This window comes from Vicia villosa, unplaced genomic scaffold, assembly GCF_029867415.1.
Source record: "Vicia villosa cultivar HV-30 ecotype Madison, WI unplaced genomic scaffold, Vvil1.0 ctg.003020F_1_1, whole genome shotgun sequence".
NCBI classification, from domain to species: Eukaryota; Viridiplantae; Streptophyta; class Magnoliopsida; order Fabales; family Fabaceae; genus Vicia; species Vicia villosa.
In genome coordinates this window covers 147,148-159,036 of record NW_026706094.1, presented here as the reverse complement: position 1 = coordinate 159,036, position 11,889 = coordinate 147,148, and the positions used below count along the sequence as shown (strand labels likewise).

At 33.2% G+C, this 11,889-nt stretch overlaps 1 long non-coding RNA gene across 1 annotated transcript; it reads left to right on the top strand.

The window, feature by feature from the left end:
• Positions 1–1,035: 1,035 nt before the first annotated feature.
• On the top strand, positions 1,036–2,247 carry LOC131640268 (uncharacterized). Its single transcript, XR_009295198.1, has 5 exons — positions 1,036–1,195; positions 1,299–1,490; positions 1,577–1,868; positions 1,960–2,055; positions 2,141–2,247. It is a non-coding gene; the product is annotated as an uncharacterized LOC131640268 (long non-coding RNA).
• Positions 2,248–11,889: the final 9,642 nt, after the last annotated feature.

Genomic DNA, 11,889 nt, shown 5'->3' with positions numbered 1-11,889 from the left:
ATGATTTTTTAATGTAAATGAATTACAGGAGACCTTGTCGCAATCGGCATCCACCGGTGAGGGGAGCGTACTTAGTAGAGCACTAGATGCTCCTGAGTATCCCGGTCGGGTGAGGGGTAAGGGTCATGGTGTGACTCCAACCTCTTTTTACAAGAGTCCTAGGAGAAGAAATCCTTCAAATGAAGAAGTGTTGCAAAAGTTGGCGGAATTGCAAGCACAAGTCTCTGAATTGCAAAGAGATAAAGAAGTGTATATGAGAGAAAAGTGCAACACTTCATCGGTGAAAGAAACTAGTGATAAGGCTAGTATCAACTATCAAAGGAAATTTCCCGAGGTAATTATAATTTTTTTTCCTTTTAAATTGTTCTATTTTATTAATGATAATGACTTTATATTTACTATTGGTTTAGGGCATTTCATCTTGCCAACTATACTTATCGGAACCGAATTATCGACTAGTTGGCAAGGGAAAAGTGCACAACACTTTGGGAGATTTACTTCACCATAGACCGCTCCCGGATGGACACCTGAAAGTATCGGTGGATGTTGTAGTAGATCATGATGCGATGCTACCGGTACCTGACATGGTCTCAGAGACGACATTGCTGCGAGATGCAATAGGATCATTTGTTGCATGGCCCTCGGAGCTCATTACCATTAGTGATGAGGTATATTGAAAACGATTATGAATCATTTAGTTTTCGAATGTCAATTCTAAACCGTTTATTAATTATTTTTTACATTTTAATTTTAGACTGCTCCTATAAAACCCACAGTTAAGGGTAAAGGGATTTTACAGGAGGAGGAGTCCGTTGCATCACTAAAAGAGGTACATTTAAAGTGTTAATAATTAATTTGAATCTAAATCTGCATGGTTTTATATTTTACCTAACTTATATGATTTTTAGGCATCCGCTCGGGAGTCACAACAAGTGACGCAGCAAGTTCGTACCGTACCACCCACTGGTCCTCCGAAGCCAGCGGGAAAAAAAGGCGGTGCTTTTGTGCCTCGGTACCGGTTGACGCTCGCAACAATGGTTGATATGTCCGATTTGAAGGATGGTGCTTTACGTGAAATCGTTATGGATGAAAGTGTCTTCGGTATTGAATTCAAGTCACTTATTACAATTGATGACTTGGAGGAGATTTTTAAGCATGATCAACTAGGCGTCACTAACATGCACTCATACATCCGGTAATATTCACTCATCCGATATATTATTTAATTAGTCCCACAATATAATTTATTTACACATTTCAATGAAAATAATCTAATGTTTATTATGTTTTTATTTAAGGTTGTTGTATGACAGAGTGTTGCGCGGGACTCCGTTGTCTAACAGATTCCGTTTCGTGTCTTCCGCCCACTGCAGCGGAATGGCAATTGCTTCGGAACCGGAATCAGTTAGACAGCGCTTAGTAGATAGATTCATGTCCACCGGCAATACAGAAAGTCTGCATCTTTGGGCGTATAATACCCGACCAGTAGGGTTAGTTTCTCATTCTTTGTTCATCTAATCTCTGTTTCTTTTGTGTATAGCAAAATTTTCATATAACCTATTGTTTTAATTTATAGAGCACACTGGTTGCTGCTTGCTATCAACCCTATAAGGGAAGTCGTGTATTATCTGAATTCGGTAAATGGTGAATGGACCAATTATCCGGCCATGAAGGACATCGTTGATTTGTAAGTGGGATCGTTCTAAATATATATTCGTGTATATTTATATATTTACTTATTTGTGGGATTGATCTAAACATATGCTTTTATATATTTGTTAATTAGATCAATACAAGTGTTCCGAAGTCAACGGGACGCACAGGTATCCCGAACTAAATCTAACAACATTACTTGGATCCAAGTGCAGGTACATTATTTTTCACAATGTTGCTTATAATATATTTATGCTACTTGATAAAATAAGACAACTATAGAATCTTATTTGTTTTTCTATGTAGTGTCCGCAACAGCGAAACAGTTACGATTGCGGATACTTTGTTTTGAGGTATATGAAAGAAATCCTTCAGGCGAATCAATTAGAGATTCCGCTCACGGTATGAATTTATAACTTAAGATAATTTCATATAATTTATTACATTTAACTAAATATATCATTCATATTATGTTTTTGTTTTGTAGTACCTTGACGAATTCCGTGCTACTGCGTACCCGAAGCTTAAGTTGGAAGAAATCAAAGAAGATTTGTGTCAATTTTATATTAAGCGCTTTTTCATGTAGGATTTGTGTAGATTTGAACTATAATATTATTGATGTTGTAATGATGTATATATATAATTTTGGATATTATAATGGTATTATATTAGTATATATATATATTGTCTTACTGATGGCTGAAATAATATCGTCGAAAATAAATTATAGGTCGAAAATATTACAGGTTGAAAACATATTACAGGTCGAAAATATTACAGGTCGACTGGGAGGATTAAATTACAGGCTGCACAATAAAATACCTCATTTAGCAACGAAAGCGCTTTTGAAAAGCGCTCTTAAAGGCCCACCTACTAAAGCGCTTCTTTGTAAAAGCGCTGCCAAAGATTAATAAAAAAGCAAAAAAAATAATAAAAAAAAAGCAACATACTAAAGTGCTTTTGGAAAAGCGCTCTTATAGGGGGGGCTATCAGAGCGCTTTTTCCAGAAAAAGCGCTCTTAAAGCCCACCCTATAAGAGCGCTTTTCCAAAAGCGCTTTAGTATGTTGCGTTTTTTTTTATTTTTTACTCTCACAGGGGGGCCTATCACAGCGCTTTTCTGGAAAAAGCGCACTTAAAGGGGGGCCTACCAGAGCGCTTTTTCGAGAAAAGCGCTCTTAAAGGGGGGCCTACAAGAGCGCTTTTTTCCAGAAAAGCGCTCTTATAGGGGGGGCCTACCAGAGCGCTTTCAGAAGCGCTTTTGTTAGCTACGCCAGCGCCACCTTTCACAGCGCTTTTAAGCGCTTTTAAAGGCTATAAAAAGCGCTTTTAAAGCCCTTCCTCGTTGTAGTGGCACTTCCGAAAACACGAAAAAAAGGTGTTTTCGGAGATGCATTTCCGAAAACACCCCTTTTTTGGGTTTTCGGAGATGCATTTCCGAAAACACCTTTTTATTTGGGAGGGGTGTCTTCGGAGATGCATATCCGAAATATTCCAAGACCAAATTGGTCTTGGAATGTTTCGGATATACACTTCCGAAAGAATTCAATAATTATTAAAAAATTAAAATCAAGGTGAATCAATACAATTAATAGGTATAAAATCAAGATGAATCAATAAAATGAAGGTTAATCAATAAAATCAAGGTGAATCAAAATTTCCTAAACAATTTTAAAGTTAAAAATAATTTTTAACTTATATAAATATATAATATATAAATATATAATAATTAATATATAAATATATAATAATTATTATAAATTAAAACACTTATTTTTTTAATTTTTATAATTATTATATAAATATATAAATATATTTATAATTAATATATAATAATTATTATATAAATATATAAATATATAATAATTTTTATAAATATATAATAATTATTATAATTATGATATAAATATATAAATTAAAACACTCATTTTTTTATAAATATATAACAATTATTATAAATATATAAATAAAAAATTATAACATATTTTGTAAGTGAAATTATTTTAATTATTTTAATTAAAATTATTTTAAATTTTAAAATATGAATCAGGATAGAAATATATAATAGCTATTATTCATAACTCATAAATTATATCAAAATATATAATTATTATTATTCATTACTCATAAATTATATCAAATTTATGATATGTGAATTAATTAATATCCTAATATTAATTTTTTAGATTTTTTTAGATTTTTTTTGTTGTTTCGGAGATGCATCTCCGAATTAGTCAAAATCCCAATTTTTGAGATTTTTTCGGAAATGCACTTCCGAAGTCTGCAAAAATTTAAAAAAAAAAAATATTTCGGAAATGCATTTCTGAAGCAGGGTAAAATAGGGTTTTCGCTGGGGGTGACCCCATAGGGAGGTGGGTAAAGAAAAAATCTATTTATATATATATATATATATATATATATATATATATATATATATATATATATATATATATATATATATATATATATATATATATATATATATATCGAGCAATAGGGTTGCTATCACATATTATATTATTGGTTTATTCAAACTAGCCATCACATTAAAATTTTCTCCTTATGACCCAATAATAAAGATAGGAAGAGCAAGAAGGTTGCTATCACATATTGATACTTAGAATCCGTGATCCTTAAGTTAGGACTTAAAATTAAAATCGACTAAGACATATACATAGTAGTATCGTGCAATATTCAGCTCCCCTATATTAATACAAAGCTACTCAAACAAAATATGATAGATTTAGTTTCACTGGAAGCACAATAATTTTATGAATGTAATAACCATATGAAGAAAGAGTTATATGATATAACTCCTACTTAGAAGTGATGATGTGTAGGAAACAGACAGATCTAGACTCTATTTTTATGTCAACAATTTATTGACAATAAGAGAGGTTATAATCAATTGTCAGAGTACATGCAATCACAACATTTACAAATTATTGGAATTGGATTCCTATATTATTGAATACAAATAATTTGATTTTAATCATGCAATGTTCATGCTATTTGACACGTGCGTGTGTATTTACCTCAATAATTATATTATTGATGTTATCCAAAGTAAAACAACAACCTCAAAGGTCTCTATTGTCCCTTTGATGATGGATGGCAACTTAATTATTATTGTGATGACTCTAGAATTCATGTCTAAATCAGATCATATGGACCGGTTAGATATTGATACTAAGTTAAATAGATTAAGAATCATGCTTGAGAACACTCATAAGAATCGATCATCATTAATCTATCAATTAGAATCACTTGTTAATATTATTTTATTGTATACAACTCATACGAATATAAATATATCCAAGTGTGAATTCATTAAACACAGCATTACAAACAATACTTTTTTAATATGGTATCAAAAGTTTAGGGTTTTACAATCTTTTTTTTTTCCTAAAAACCTCGCCGCCCATAATACACAGCTACGTTGCAAGTCTCCGTTTTCCGCCACTGGATATCCGATCATTATCGCACCACCACTAGGTTCGCAACCCTCCGGTGAACCCATCACCGAAACACCCACCTTCAGCCGATGTCACACGAGCCCTCATTCGTGGCCACACTCTCGACGCATGAGCCATATGCTCACTGTATCAGATACATTTTTCTGTGCAATTTTGCCCAGTTTCATTGTTCGTTCCGATCGCCACTGTCCTCCCCACCACTAAGTAACCTTGTTTTTACGTTTTTCATCCATCAAGCAACTGATTCTGTCACTTTTACCAAAGTTCTGCTCATCCCATGTGACAAACTAAATAGGACAGCCAACTACAACATATGGGTCGACGTCGTGAAGTTATGGTTTCATGATCAAAGACTTGAAGATCAACTGACCAAACAATCGAAGGATATTTCCTCCGTTCATTGCACTAAATGGACGAAAACAGATGCCTCTTTATTCACTGTGTTGGGGTTTTCCATAAGGCCTAATCTTCAAGCGCAATATCAAACTTTTTCTCGAACGATATCCATTTTTACTATAGTGTCATCCTCAACTCTTTGAAATTGGAGAATATGGATAAGAAAACTTATTTGAGTAAGGTTGATTCATTGAAGGTAAATTTTTCAACCCTAATGTCATTTACAATTGATGCCACATCTCATGAACTACATCACAACAAGTTTTTCATGATCATGGAACATATCGGACTACCATCAGAATACAATTTTGTATGTTAAAGGTGAGAAAAACACAAGAAGGGGTTGAATTGTGTTAACTTTTTCTTCTTTTACTCTTTAAAATTATTATCAAATTCTGAACACAAGGTTAGAATCTGAGTCAGGGTCTGAAGTATGCAACAAAATAAAGGTTCAAAGGTAAAGAAGTAAAACACAAGCAATTATCATGGTTCATCCCACAAAACAGAGTAGTTCGGTCCCCATGCACTTCCAAGGGATTTTCACTATAATCACTTTTGATTACAATTGCTCAAGAGAACGAGCAAGAGGCTTCTAAATGCTCAAACACAAAATTAAGAGACTTCAATGCTCAAGCACACAAGCAAGAGACTTCAAATGCTCAAGCACACAAGCAAGAGACTTCAAATGCTCATGTACAAGGAGTCTTTAAGAGAAGTGTCATCAGAGACGTTGGAAAGCTTCCTTATATGGTTAATGTCGTTGAGAGTTCATTTGAACATCATTTTCTACAAGAGGAATTATCAGTTGCATTTCTTTTGTCTTCTGCAGATTTTCGCTAAGTCTCCACGTGATCAGAAGAGAACAATTAAAAAAAGACAAAATGAAAATTTTCAGAACACTTAATTTTCTTAAATGATATATGATAGATAGTTGTCATCACAATATTCATATGATTATTTAAAATAATTAATTATTTAATTAGAATAAAAGATAAAGTTGTTAATAAAATGTAAATTTGAAGACGTAATATTGATTTTTTTTGGTGAAATGAAAATGATGATGTTGATGAAGCAACTCATTCTAAAAGCGACTCCATCGTTTCCGTTTTCATCCTATAAGCACACCACGTCTTGGCATACTTCGTTCCTTAAAATACGCTGTCACAGAAATTGAGTGCGTTACACACTAGGGTGCTTTCATAGGATTGAATTGATTTAATTTTAAAAAATGTATATATAAACATGTGGTTATTCATCGGGGTAAAGAACTCAAACACATTTAAAAAATGTTTAAATGTTCAAGATTTCTGTTTTACGTATTCCTTGGAAGATTAGAACTTGTATTTTGTGACTAACACATTTCTAATAAAGATTTAGTTGGTGTTAAATAGAAGTAGATACTTCTATTTATAAATAATTATTAAAAAAAATACACATGCATTAAACTATGTATAAACTGTTTCAAAGCATGCGTGAATTTCCTCAAAGTTTGATTCATAAGGCTCTATTTGTTTTAAGTATTTTTTATTTTTATAAAATACATCTTTAAATATATAAAAGTATTTTTATGAAAATATCTAATGAAAACTTTAAATATTTAATAAGTTGGGTTTTTTTTCTCAAAATGCTGTTGAGTTTTTAGTTTTTAATTATATTAAAATTTATGTGAGTTGGGTTTTGAGACTAAAATTAGGGTAGACTTTAAAGTTTAAACCTCATCAAACACTTCTACTAATATGTTATTATCCAAATGTTTTTTATAAGCAACTGTGTATTTAAATAAGAGCATTAGGGATATTTAAATCCAAATACACCAAGAGAAAATAGAAAAAAAAAACAGTCAAACTAGTCAAACCTACAAATCAAGGGAATCACAGAAAATCGAGAGGGTGATTACACCACTCATAGAAGTTACAACACAAATGATTGGATCCTATTTGTAACCACCACCAAGAAAACATCTTAATCTTGTAAACTATCTCTTCAATATCAACCACTTCATTATTGAATACAATTTCATTCCGGACTAACCAAACGCACCACACCGTTGCTAACCAAACCGCCCCTTCTCTGCCTTTTGCCACTTTTCCCTTCAAAATTCCCCAAAACTTGACAAAGTGATTACAGCAACTGTCAGTGATCATATTATGCTCCTGCTGGACCGAAAAACCTAACCAACAGTAAATGACTCGCCAAATTTTCTTTGTTATGCTACAAGATAGAAAGAGATGATCAATGCTTTCCTCCACCTCATTACACAGGACACAGTTATAATTCTCCTGACTTAAAGTTATACCTCTCCGAGCTAATTGATCACGCGTTGCTATCTTATGTTCTAAAATTCTCCAACCAAAGAATTTTACCTTTTGCGGTACTTTAGCTTCCCACATCAGATTCAAATTCACCTTAATCCTCTCATCTAAGGCTGGGATTGAGGACCCCTGCAGTAGTTTCGCATAGCGGGATCGCACAGAAAAATAACCACAACATTCGTACCTCCACAACGGGCGGTCTGGATTAGTACGTGATAAGCAAATCTCGAGCAAGATGGTGTCAAGTCTTGCAATTTCCGCCTGCAGCAGAGAATTGGAATGCTGCAAGTTTCCTCTAATGTCCCACTTCCACTCAGATTCTTCCCACTTGTCGTATTCCGCCACGGAAGCCTTTTTATCTGCTGCTACTTCAAACAAAGTAGGAAACTCAAAACACAGGGGTTCACTTCCAATCCACCTACTATACCAAAAAGAAATATTAATACCATCCCCTAATTTCCAAGCTATCATTCTCGCAAACCCGGGGCCATTATACAAGTCAGAATAAACACCTATGTTTATTCTTTTACATTAACCCAAACAACAAAGTATTTAATCCGATGGATAGGCTTTGGAGATGTGGCTTGTCACTTAGTTCCTACTGAAGGTTAGATAGATGTTTATGTAAAGTATTTTTGTTTATTCTTGTACAGAAATTTTTTATTCCATCCAATGAGGTGAAATTTTTTTTTATGAAAAATCAAAAAATGTCCACAATTTTCGGAGATATACTTTCAGACGCACAATTTATATAATTCAATAACACACAAAAGCAGTGTCACCCTATTGTCAAACAAATTTTAGTTTCGGAGATACGTCTCTGGACCAATCAATTCAATATATTATTAGTTGAGCATACTAGTGAGGTTTCCTTTAATATATTTTCGAATATTTGAAGCGGGAATTTGAAAATCTGTCACCTTTGCATGTCAGGTGTTTCCGGAGATGCATCTACATTTGTTTTCAAAAATCTTCCATTCTCAATCAAAATTTTCACTCAAACTTCATTTTTATGTTTCATCACATCAAAAGGAGCATAAGAAGCTGAAATTCAAGATAAAATTCATTTATTTCAAGTCTCATTGCCCACATGAATCTTGCTTTGGGGTTGAAAAAACTTAAATTTAATCCGGATATGTATTTTCGGATTCAGTATGAACGTCTCCAGAAATGCATTTCTGGATATTGTAAGTCTTTATGTTCCACCGACCTGTTTTCAATATTAGATGTTTTTGAGTGTTGTATGTTATTTTTTCATTAGATATGGTACACCCCGATGTTTTTCGAAAATTTATTGTGTCTTCGCATGTTGAATGTGTTGTTCTAAAGGAGGTAGATATTGATAATCAATTTAAAAATGAACAAGAGTTTGAATTTCGTGATCACATGCTTCAATGGATTCGTACGGAGGCATCCAAACTGGAGTTTGGTGTTGTAATCGGAAGGTCGGATAATGGTTCGAATAGAAGAGGTGCATTTGTAACATTAACATGCGAAAGAAGTGGGAAATATATATCTCCTCTCTGTAATTTCAAACGAGGTGACACCAATACAAGAAAATGTGAATGATCATTTTAAATTTTCTTTATTAATTTGTTGTATGTAACCTTCTATTAATGTTAATGATGTCTAATTTATACATTTTGATGTTTTCCAAATAAAAATATACATTTATTATAGGTGTTGTTTCTATCTGAAACAAAATTTCATTTTATTCTAAGTGGTTCTCAAAATACATCTCTGAATTAAGATAACAGAGTGCTATCGAAGAAGTATTTTCGGAACATCCCCTAGTACAATTTAGAGTTTCTGAGGTCTATAATTATTCACGACTACTATAAATATGAGGCACTTGTCTCATTGTTTCATACCAAAATAAACATCAGAATGAACATCATTTGGCATGTCACCAATGTCTACTTTAACTGAGGGAAACCCTCAATTGAATTTAAGATTAATGAGTACACCCTCTTTTTTTTTTGCTTTATGCACTCTGGTTCCTAGGGGAAAGGGGCCCTAGTAATCCAGAATTCGTGCCGAGAGGTCATGGCACTGGCCAGGTATTGTTCCTACAAGGAATCGAACTTGGTATTCCCCGAACCTTCGTCCTTAGCAGAAGCTCCTTTACCACTCGAGCCTAATTACTTGGTTATCTGAAATATATACTGCAGAATCTCCTACCATACGGCGACAATCAAAAAAATTATGAAGATCGAGTAACGTTCGCCATCTGTTAACAACGAAGGAAATATTGAGTTCAACAACTTTGAGATGAACACGGGTGCAAATTTAAGGGCTATGTGAAATACTTTTCCTGTTTAAAAACAAAAGTTCCTATCGAGATGGATGCGACGATTTCGAGATCGATCGAAGATATTATGAAGATGTTGCAAAGTCCACCAGAATATTGAAATGTAATGTTATTTGTATGTTATTAATAGAATTTTTATTTTGTCAACCTACACCTTTTTATGAAAGTCAACCTACAGGGTGCATTATGAAAGTCCCCAATTAATTTTATGAAGATGTGTTTTATTTGCACATGGTGTGCCAGTAATGCACAGGGTGCATTATGAAAAGAATGTGTTTTATTCAATTTTTTTTAGAAGACAAACTAAATTTTCGTATGTGTTGAATTAGAAATTTCAATCTCATGTGGTGTTTAAAGTTCTGCATGAATTATGAAAGTTGTTGTTATGGTTTGTTTAGCAAATCTCTATCAAAGAACTATATCATAAAAATAAAGAATTGACATATTTGTGATATATAATTACGATGATTTGAAAAGTAATTTACGTTTGCGTAAACTATTAATTTTAGTTTGGATATTTTATATTAAAACAAATTCATATCTATAAGACATTTAAGGTAACAAAATATATGTTTGACTATTCCAATGTCTTCATGTAGGTGATGAACTATATCTTGATAATAGATTGACAAAAAAATATTATATTCATGTATAATTAGCAAGATACATAAGTGATCTAGTTGCACTTAGGTATGGTTTCTAGGATAAAATAGTTCTCCACCCTCTTTTCAAATTTTGAAAGAATCTTTCTTCCCTTCTAATGATCTAACAATAATTGGGATAGACAACTGATGAAATTTGTCCATATAACATTTTTTTTCTATACAAACTTCTTCATTTGCAAAAAAATGTATGGTTCAAATGCTCAATTTGTAATTCTAGACAAATTTTTTGTCACTTTCTAAGTCCTTGTTAGACGCAATTCAGGGGTCAACACGAGAGAACATTTTACACTTGGGACACACATTTGTGAGAGACACACCACATATTCACTCAAAATCTTATGGTGATAGGTGTGTGAGTTCTTGTGTCCAATCTTCCATTTTCTAATCAATGTGAGACTTCTTTCTCATGCTTGATTCTCAACACTTTCCCTCAAGTGTGAGTCTATACACAATGTTCCCCCTCAAGTAGAAGATCTTTATTTCAGATACACTTGTACTGCCGTTAACACTATTTCCTATCCTCCACCTATGTAGAGTACTTTTGATACAAATAAGTTGATTCCTTTACTCGAAATCAAAGGCTCGTGATACCACTATTGGACGCAATTTGGGGGTCAACACGAGAGAGCATTTTACACTTGGGACACACATTTGTCTCCTTGACTTGATCATTTCCTTCATGAGTCATTTTGAGAGAGTCAAATATGGACTTAGTTGAGTCGCGATTTGTGATCTTCTCATACTCATCTTAAGAAATAGCATTCAACAAGATGGTTCTTGCTTTATGATGATTCTTATGATTCTTCTTTTGTTGATCAATCAAAGCCTTCCTTTCCAGCTGCTTTCCATTTTTATCTGTGGGATGCTCGTAGCCATCTACTATCATGTCCCAACAATCAAACTCGAGAACTAGAAAGAAACTTTATAGTTTATCTTTCTAATATTCAAGTTTATCACCATCGAAGGTGAGAGGTTTAGAATTGTAGTTTTCATTTGAAACTGGAGTAGGAGGTGGTGGAGTAGGATCAACCACAGTGTTTCTGTTAAACATGGCTATATCCTTTATCCCAAAACCACC